Genomic DNA, 10,389 nt, shown 5'->3' on the forward strand with positions numbered 1-10,389 from the left:
TCTAGTTTTCTTTGTATAAGAATTGACTGCTCAATTTGAGCAATTCTAGTTTGAAGTTTATTCAAAGATTTATTGTTTGAAGAAGAACTAGAATTTATGAAATATGCTTTAACTGGAGAAGTCATTTGAAAATTAAAACAAGAAAATAAATAAACAAACACTTAAATGATTTTGAAGACTTATAATCCTCTTCCCTTTGGCACAGAATCCTTCGGGATCCATGGAGGATAAACCATTTTTCTTAATCAGATTATAAAGGATAGTGTGAAACCTACAAGAAAAGATCTAGCCTTTTGAAAAGAATTAACTATGCATGACGACCATATTTCCATCATATTAAAGATAGTAAAAATAAACCTACGAGAAAAGATCTAAATCTTTTGAGAAAGATTAACTATACATGACGACCATATTTCCAAACAAAATCATAAGATTGATAGTAAAAACCCATTTTCCCTGGATCTGATCTTGTGACACTTCCCCGTCTTGGAGTACGTCCCAAGAACCTCAACGCCCCTACAGAGCCAAATCCCATGGTCTTACCTGGACCGGACGTTGGCACTTACTGGATCCATGTCATTCAATCAGATCCAAAGTCATGAAATCAGAACTATCAAAATTATAACAAGCTTGAATATATTAGATGGTAATCACGAAGTTAACCAGTCTCATCTAATAAGATCTAAACTTGTAGATCTACACTATCAGTAGCATAAATAAAAAAGATGGTAATCACGAAGTTAATAAATTTCATCAGGAAGATATAAACTTGTAGATCTACACTACCAACATCATAATAAGTAAAGAAAGATAGCCATCTCCCCACTTCCCCCTCTGGCTCTGATACCAGACGTGTAATTACATGGGTATAAATGGATTGACTCACTTATACTCATTACCCATTTTACCCAACCCAAAACCGCCCAAATCACCCATTTTGACACCTCTATTCACAACTTACCAGCTTTCCTCGTCTTCGTTATACATTGAGGGGTGGTACAATCTAAGGCTCAATTGAGGTTGTGGTAACTTATTAAAAACTATTTGACCTAATGCAGTTTTTAACCTAATGCAGTTTTTAATAAAAACACTTATTAAGTACTTAAGTGCTTTTAAATATAGCATTTAGTTATATAGTTCAATAAATATTTATTATATTGAATAATGTGTAATTTGAATATTCTTAAATGTATTTATCTCTTTATTTAGTTCATAATAAAGGATGAAATAATTAAATTTAATGTGTTATTTTTTAAAACATAAAAGCTATTTTAAAAGTATCAAATTTTAGTTTTTGTTAAAAGTGCTTTTAGCACAAAAACTTCCATTTCTAATTTTATGGAATAATGTCTACCAAACGCCTCACAAGTACTTTTAACACTTAAAAATGCATATTTACTAAAAACACCACAACCCCAAACAAGCCCTAAGTTTGTTTCTATCCTAACGAAGCCTTCAAGAAAGAATACAACTAAAGTCAACTTCTATCTACAGTACTTTTGTATGTGCCAAAGATTAAGTATTGGAAAATCTAGTTGTTAGCAAAAACAAACTACAATGGAACTGAAAGAGCATTAGTTGAGAGAATTTTACACTGAATCCATAATTTCCACTTTCTACATGCTTCAAAGAATCTTGAGTGAAATATAAGCCAACAAAAATGAGATTTAGACACCATGGTTTTTTTTTTTTTTTTTTTTTTTTTGTCCAATATCACATATAAAGCACTATTTAGCTCATTACAGTACCGGAGCAGGGAGAATTTTCAAATGGGGCACTAACAGAATTTTTTTTTTTTTTTTTTTTTTTTTGGGGTTAAACAAGGGCTCTACAACAGTGCCGAATTTGAAAATACAGAAATTTTCTCACCATTTGCCACATGAGCTCTCACTATTATGAAATATCAATTATGCCCTTATGAAAGACTAATTTTACATTTTGGGTACTCATCCCTTGGCTTTCGATACCAATCTCTTTAATTTTCGGTACAATCAATACTACTCTGCAGTATCTCTAATTCTTGGTGTCTTAACCCTGAGTACTAGGCCAAAACAAAAGGTTTCGTCGATCGGCAAATAATTACGAAGATGAGAGACTGCAAGAAATGCACAGAAATTGATCAAAATAAGAACTTTTTTATGAACTGATGCATCAATGGATAAAACTCCTTCAAGCATTGAGTTTTTTTTACTTGTACTCATCATTAAAGTGATATCTATATCTATAGCTTGTATTCTTTACAAATAATTGTTATCAAGTTACTTACATGCAACTGTGTATCAAATTTATTGCAATTACTAAGTGTAAAATTACTTGCTCGTTGCACAGTGCAATTCGTAGTGCAGATCTAGCCTCAACTTGATCTGGCCTTCATTTCGAATCCTTAATTTTCTTTATTTTCGAAATTGAAAGCTTAGATCTGGACCACATTAGCTCGACTTGATTTGAACCGCGAACAATTCTCTGCAGTAGCACTGGCAATTGTGGAGAAACCTTGTCCATGATAGTTATGAGTTTTCGGTACGTCTGTATTTAATTGCAAAACAAACCTCCTAGTTGAAAAATTAATTCAGCCATCATATTAGGAGGCTTCTTTTATTCATTGTGGAAGTGTTAAGAAATTAGAGTTGACAAGAACGGTTGCACTAAACAGCGTATTTAATTTTTTTTGTATAGTTTACAAAAAAAAAAAAATTTTATATTCCATTATCATAGTTAGCTGATTAATATTTGACAAATTGACGAATCATACTTTTGAATTCTATATCATTTTTTAAATTTTGGACCACGGACACCCATGTACAGGTGGCCTGTACCATTATTGAGCAAGTCAAAATCCCATAACATTAACATCAATAGCCTAACGAATTAGTTATGATGTCACTTCATTTCCACCATTCAAGACGTGTTAAATGGAAAGTACCAATTAGCGCAATGAGTAGCTGGATGCAGTAATTGAAGCTGTCATGACATTTGATTTAGATCTTTCATTCTTTTTTTTTTTTATGGTAACGATAATATTTTTATAATCTACACTATCCTATTATAAGGGGGAAGGAGAGCCTAACCGATGGAAAATAACATCAGAGGAAACTACTAAAAGTGACAAGTCACATGTAGTGATAAGTTTTTTTTAATAAGAAGTAAGATTTGAACCATTAACCTTCAATTCCTGCCAATCCCAAATGGCCGTTGGCAGATCTCCATTCATGATCCGTTAAAATGTTACTTTCAGCGTCAGAAGAAAATCAACTCCAACCAATAATAATAAAGAAAGATCCTTAGTCATGGTGCAGCATCCAATGTATCATTAGTAATCTATAAGAAAAATACAGAGAAGGACCATCTACATGTGACATTTTTCAATTGTGTGGAAGGTTTCGTTTATACCCCCTTATGATCAAGTATTAATGAGCCCACGGCCATCAATTTTTCTCCTTTTCTTTTCTTGGGCCATATATTTTCTGCCTTTTCTTTTTTTTTTTTTTGGTGTTTTTGGGAGGGGGGGGGGTGTCTATGGCTTCCAAAAAGGAAAATTAAAACCTAAAATCGATTTCAATTAGCTCTTAAAATCTATTTAGGACAATGGAGAAATACATTGGTGGAACCATAGGTTGCGATTTGGGAGAGAGTGGGGCAAGACTAGTGAAGATGCATACTTAAGGACTTTTATATTTTTGAAAAAATACTTGAAGGGTGATATAAAATTCATTTATCTTGCTTTTCCGTGTCGTAGCCTGTGAGTGCCCAGGCTGTATGCCAATACGAGTATCCAGGTGTCAAATCTTACAGAGAAGATTAATTATGCACCAATGTTTATCAAACCCCTTTATTAATCAAATTACGAACTGTCACAAAATTTAATAAAACAAATGATACTAGCAATAACAATTAGAATCAAATAATGCAAAAAATTGTCAAAAGAAACTATTATTAGGGTTTAGATTTTTGTAATTATCCTGGTCAAAAACTTATTTTGGTTAATCAATTTACTCTTGTGCAAAACCATGACGAACCTCTTAATGTCATAAACCCTCTTTAGCCAATGTATTATCTATATCAAAAACAAAATTTAGTCTACTTTCGTGATTTGAAGCTAATTAAAGACTCATTAGGATCTTGAGATTATACAAATCATCCTTTAAGTACTTCCCTACTTTCGTGAGATACAATTAAAAGTTTATGTCTGTGACAACAACTATTAATCAATAACAATTGTCTATCAATTAACAACTTATATGCTTTACCATTAAGGACCCTTTTAATTGTAAAGATGAAAACAAAGACATAAAAAAGCCCACATTAGATTCACCAATCAATCGAGATAAATCATATATGTCAAGATAGATCACACACACAATATATATATATACACTCACACACACACATTATATATACATAAATATACATAATACATATATACATACAAACACAAAATATGTATGTATACATATACATAAATATAATTATTTATTCATTTACTTATGTATATGTTTGTGTTTATACATGTGTCGTGATATTTGATTTAGATCCTCCATTCATGATCTGTTAAAATGTTACTTTCAGTATCAGAAGAAAATCATCTTGTACCAATAATAATGAGGAAAGATCCTTGGCAATATGCATCCTTAGTACTTTAGAAGAAAACTACATAGAAGGACCATCGATGAGTGACATTTTTCAATTGTATGAAAGGTCACGAAACTTCAATTTTATACCCCTTATAATCAAGCATTAATGAGAGCATGGCCATCAATTTTTTTTCCTTTTCCTTTCTTGGGCCATTCCTTTTCTTTTCTTTCTTTTTTCCTTTTGGTGTTAGGGGGGGGGGGGGGGGGGGGTTCTGTGGCCATCTTCTTCTGAAAAAAAGACAATTAAAACCTAAAATAGATTACAATTAGCTCTTAAAATCTATTTGGGACGTTAGAGAAATATATTGGTGGAACCACAGGTTGGGATTTGGGAGAAAGTGGGGCAAGACTAGTGAAGATGCATACATGAGGAGTTACTTTTATATTTTTGTAAAAATACTTGAAGGGTGATGTAAAATTCATTAATCTTGCTTTTCCGTGCTGTAGCCTGTAAGTGCACAGGCTGTATGCTAATACAAGGTGTACCAGGTGTCAAATCTTACGAGAAGATTAATCAAGTACCAATATTTATCGAACTCCTTTATTAATCAAATTACGAACTGTCATAAAATTTAAGAAAACAAATAATACTAGCAATAACGATTAAAATCAAATAATGCAAAAATTGTCAAAAGAAACTATTATTAGGTTTTAGATGTTCGTAATTATCCTAGTCAAAAACTTATTTTGGTTAATCAATTTACTCTTTTGCAAAACCATGACGAACCTCTTAATGTCATATACCCTCTTTAGCCAATGTATTATCTATATCGAAAACAAAAATTAGTCTACTTTCGTGATTTGAACCTAATTAAAGACTCACTAGGATCTTGAAATTATACAAATCATCCTTTAAGTACTTCCCTCATGAGATACAATTAAAAGTTTATGTCTCTACCAACAACTATTAGTCAACAACAATTGTCTATCAATTAACACCTTAAATGCTTTACCACTAAGGACCCTTTTAATTGTAAAGATGAAAGCAAAGACATAAAATAGCACACATTAGACTCACTAGTAAATCGAGATAAATCATATATGTCAAGATAGATCACACACACAATACACACACACAAAATATGTGTGTATATATACATAAATATATACATCCCATATAGATACATACATACACACATACAAACACAAAATATGTATATATACATGTATATTATTTATTTATTTACTTGTGTATATGTTTGTGTTTATACATGTGTCGTGATATTTGATTTAGATCCTCCATTCTTTTTTTTTTTTTTTGCTGACGGAGTGGGTGTCCTCCATTCATTCATTCATTCATTTTTTTTTATTTGTTTTAGATCCTCCATTCATGGTCTGTTAAAATGTTACTCTCAGTATTAGAAGAAAATCATCTTGTACTTTAGAACGAGGAAAGATCGTTGGCAATAAGCATCATTAGTACTTTAGAAGAAACTACATAGAAGGACCATCGACAAGTGACATTTTTCAATTGTATGGAAGGTCTCGAAACTACAATTTTATACCCCTTATAATCAAGCATTAATGAGCCCACGGCCATCAATTTTTTTCCTTTTCCTTTCTTGGGCCATTTCTTTTCTTTCTTTTCCTTTTTTTTTTTTGGAGTGAGGCCCCGCGGCGGGGGGGGGGGGGGGGGAAAGGTTGGTATTAAAACCTAAAATAGATTTCAATTAGCTCTTAAAATCTATTTGGGACAATAGAGAAATACACTGGTGGAACCACGGGTTGGGATTTTGGAGAGAGTGGGCCAAGACTAGTGAAGATGCATACATAAGGGGGTACTTTTATATTTTTGTAAATACTTCAAGGGTAATGTAAAATTCATTAATCTTTCTTCTCCTTGCTATAGCCTGTAAGTGCACAGGCTATATGCTAATACAAGGAGTATTCAGGTGTCAAATCTTACAGTGAAGATTAATCAAGTATCAATATTTATCAAACTTGTTTATTAATCAAATTACAAATTATCACAAAATTTATGAAAACAAATAATACTAGCAATAACGATTAAAATCAAATAATGCAAAATTTGTCAAAAGAAACTATTATTAGGGTTTAGATGTTCTTAATTATCCTAGTCTAAAATTTATTTTGGTTAATCAATTTACTCCTGTGCAAAACCATAACCTCTTAATGTCATGTACCCGCTTTAATCAATGTATTATCTATATCAAAAACAAAAATTAGTCTATTTTCGTGATTTGAACCTAATAAAGACTCATTAGGATCTTGAGATTATACAATCATCCTTTAAGTACTTCCCTACTTTCGTGAGCTACAATTAAAAGTTTGTCTTTACCAACAACTATTAATCAACAACCGTATCCGTGGACGGTTGTCAGGCCTACTATCCTGAACCCACCACTCTCCACCGTGGCCTTCTACTCAACCTTTTTTACTAAATGTCTCGTAGCAGCATAGCAAGTTCTCTCTTCTCATCGGATTTGGGGCAGGGACGGTCATCAGAAAGACCGTCCCTGAACGGTCCCCTCACAAAACTGAATAAGTGGCCAACATCAATCCACGTTGACAAGGTTCAAAACAGAGTCGTTTTGATTAGTGAGTAGGGAAAAAATTACTAAAAAACATGTGTGAGCCTAACGCCTCCGTTACCAACCATTGAAACTCTATTCCACAAAATCCCACCCAAATTGACTCGTTATGACTATTCATTTCAATTCTTCAAACAAAAAACTCTTTTTAGTCTCCCTCCAAAAAGTTGTCAATATTCATCCACAACTTTAGAACTGAAGCAAAATACAATCAGTGAGTAGGAAAGTGGTAGACAAGGGAAGGAAGAAGAGAAGTCAAAATATACTTAGGAAAAGGAAGAACTACCTATTGAAGGAGAAAGTCTTGGAGGCCTAATATCTATAAAGACTTGAGGAAAGTTAGGACCAAACAATGAAGCTAAAGATGATGGAGTCCGAAGCAATGACACCCAATCGCATCTACGTAAACCCTACAGGTAACAATATTGCAAGCCAATGACATAATTTTCATTGTTTGGTGAATGGCATCCCATGATTTTATATCATGATTGTGGAAACCCTATGTATGTTAGAAATCAGATCTGTTCATGGCCCATATGGGAGAGTAAAGTAGAGATAAATTTTGCACACCAAGTGTTTGCAAAAAAGAAAAAGAGAACTTCCAAACCAATTAGTAGAAGGAGTTGTTAGGAGGGGATAAACAGGGGTCGTAACTCTTGCATTAATAGCAATAGTGTAATCATTATATGAACTAAATAGGTACGGGAGATTTTAGGTTGATAAAATAACAAGGAAATTTTGAAGTCAAATTTTTTTTTTGCTCTGTATGGGTGGATAAGCAGGAACGCCTTATGATGTGCATAGTATTATTGGGTGTTTATGACCGATTACGTTGAAGTAGTACGAGGTATACATTAAGAGTAAAGGTAAAAAAAGTGAAAAAATTATGATAGATTACAAGATGGCCTACCAACTATGCATAAAAGCTAAAAGAGGGAGGAAAGTGCATACACTATTAGACATCAATGGGTAATACCTCATGTTTGAAAATTAATAGTCAATCATACTATAGCAGTGTAGTAGGTGAAATAAATTATTTCAAACTTGATTGGTATGAATATAAATGTCAATTTGTATGTGTTAGGTCGAATGTACATATTGTTGAATGTGACCCACTTAGTGTAATAAAACAGTTACGAGATGTTTTATTAGTAGTGTGTCCGTACATTATGTTGGACACCTGTTACTTTTTGTGAATACATAGTGATAGTGAAAAATATATTCATGTAATTGTAAATTAGTAATCAATTAACATAATAATGTTAAAGAAAGGTCACATTGAAGGAAAAAAAATAAAAGGAAGGCAGGGAGGAAACTGGACATATTGAACATTAATAGTGGTTGTTATCTTGTGTTTGAAAGTTGGTACCTGTTCATACAATAGCAGTCTAGTAGTTGAAGTGGATTGTTTAAAAGTCAATTGGTACAAGTATAGATTTTAATTTATATGTGTTAGACTAAGTGTGCATAGTGTTTATTGTGCCTTACTTAGTTGTAGAAAATGGTTGCAAGATCTGTACATCATGTTGGATAATTATTATTATTGTGAATAAATAGTGACACTAGACAAACACTTTCATTCAATTGTAACTTAATAATCAATTAACATAATCATGTTAAAGCAAGGTCGGCGGGATTTACAGTGGAAGGGAAATAAATAAAAGAAAGAGAAAAGTGCACACACTATTAAATTGATAATTTGTTATCCCATGTTTGTAAAGTAGTACGTATTTCTATAGTACCAATCTATGGGATTAAAATTGATTGGATAAATGTAGGTTCTAATATGTATGTATTAGGTTAAATGTACTTATCATGATTTTATAGTGTATTATGAATGCTGGGTAAAAATCTTAAGCAATTAAACAAATTTTTTTTTTGGTCCAAAATTGTTACAGATGACATGAAGGAGATCGAGATTGGAGAAATGCTAGCTTAGGAGTTGTTTAATTTGGCTACCAAATGTCATAGAGGATTCTAAAGATTGAAGATACTTTGCATACCAAGGCCAAAGCATCATCCAGCAAGCCCAAATCAACGAACAAAGGGAAAAAATCACTACAGGAAACAAAGGTTGCAAATCTAAAATCAAACGACAAAAATTCTGAATATGAATGTGAAAAAGAAAGGGATGACGACAAAGATGCCGAAGAAGATGTTTCCGATGAAAACGATGATGAAGGCATAGATGAGGGAGCATCTGGAGTCAAGCAATTTAGGATTCCTAATTTAAAATGAAATAAATTGTTTCTGATCATTGTAACATTACCTAAACAAGTTGTAACTCCTTATTAATTGCTTGTACAAATTCACAATATAAGTGTGATAAATTTAGCAGCTGTTTCTGTGGGTTTCATGCATAATAATCACGTATCTATTATGTACTTATACAAATAGTTGACATTATCTTACAATCAGTTCAGACAATGTTACATTCATTCCTTGTCCACTTTCTACAATTTGCAAATTCAATCAACATGAATATGAATAATATTTAATAATTTGTAACAATTTTATAATTCTCTCTAAATTCTATACGGTTGATTTACCGATGCCTCAAACAACAACTTTGGCCAACATATACATAGTGGTCGAACTCCATTCTCATCAGATTGTTATCGATGAGTCGATTTCTAGTTCATCATGCTAACTCATGGTTATATCTTATGCATATTTTCTACTACTATAAATATGGTTAGACTCAACATTTCTTAAATTCTATTGGAAGATGAGGACTGACAGCCATCTTTGATGGGGATCTTGGGCACCAACAGTTGTTAGTAACAACTATTCTGAATGATATAATATTTTTTGAACAAGGTATAGCTTTATATAAACTATTTGTAAAATTTAACAACAGAGACACAAATATTATATATGAGACTCATATGAATAGTAACAAAATATCACATCTCTGTTATAAAGATGTACAAGTAGTTAAGGAGGACTTACAATTTGTGCAGAGAGAGTTATGCCGTTCACGGACAATTGATTTGACAACTATCCCTGCCCCAAATCTCTTTAGAGGGTGTTCTAATTTTGTAACAGGTAGTAACTCAATTTCAATTGCTTGTATGTTTGAGTGACATAGATGTTATATACAACTATTACTTGTACGTCTCAATTATTATTGACTCATAGTCATGTGGCACTTTCTGATTCTTACATATCTTATGAAAATCATTACTGGCAAAGGTTGTATGCCA

The 10,389-nt window shown here is 32.4% G+C and overlaps 1 long non-coding RNA gene across 1 annotated transcript; it reads left to right on the forward strand.

The window, feature by feature from the left end:
* Positions 1–7,011: 7,011 nt before the first annotated feature.
* LOC113701355 (uncharacterized) lies at positions 7,012–9,526 on the forward strand. The gene is made up of 2 exons (XR_003450896.2): positions 7,012–7,599; positions 9,082–9,526. It is a non-coding gene; the product is annotated as an uncharacterized lncRNA (long non-coding RNA).
* Positions 9,527–10,389: the final 863 nt, after the last annotated feature.

The sequence above is a fragment of the Coffea arabica genome, chromosome 7e, assembly GCF_036785885.1.
Source record: "Coffea arabica cultivar ET-39 chromosome 7e, Coffea Arabica ET-39 HiFi, whole genome shotgun sequence".
Lineage (NCBI taxonomy): Eukaryota > Viridiplantae > Streptophyta > Magnoliopsida > Gentianales > Rubiaceae > Coffea > Coffea arabica.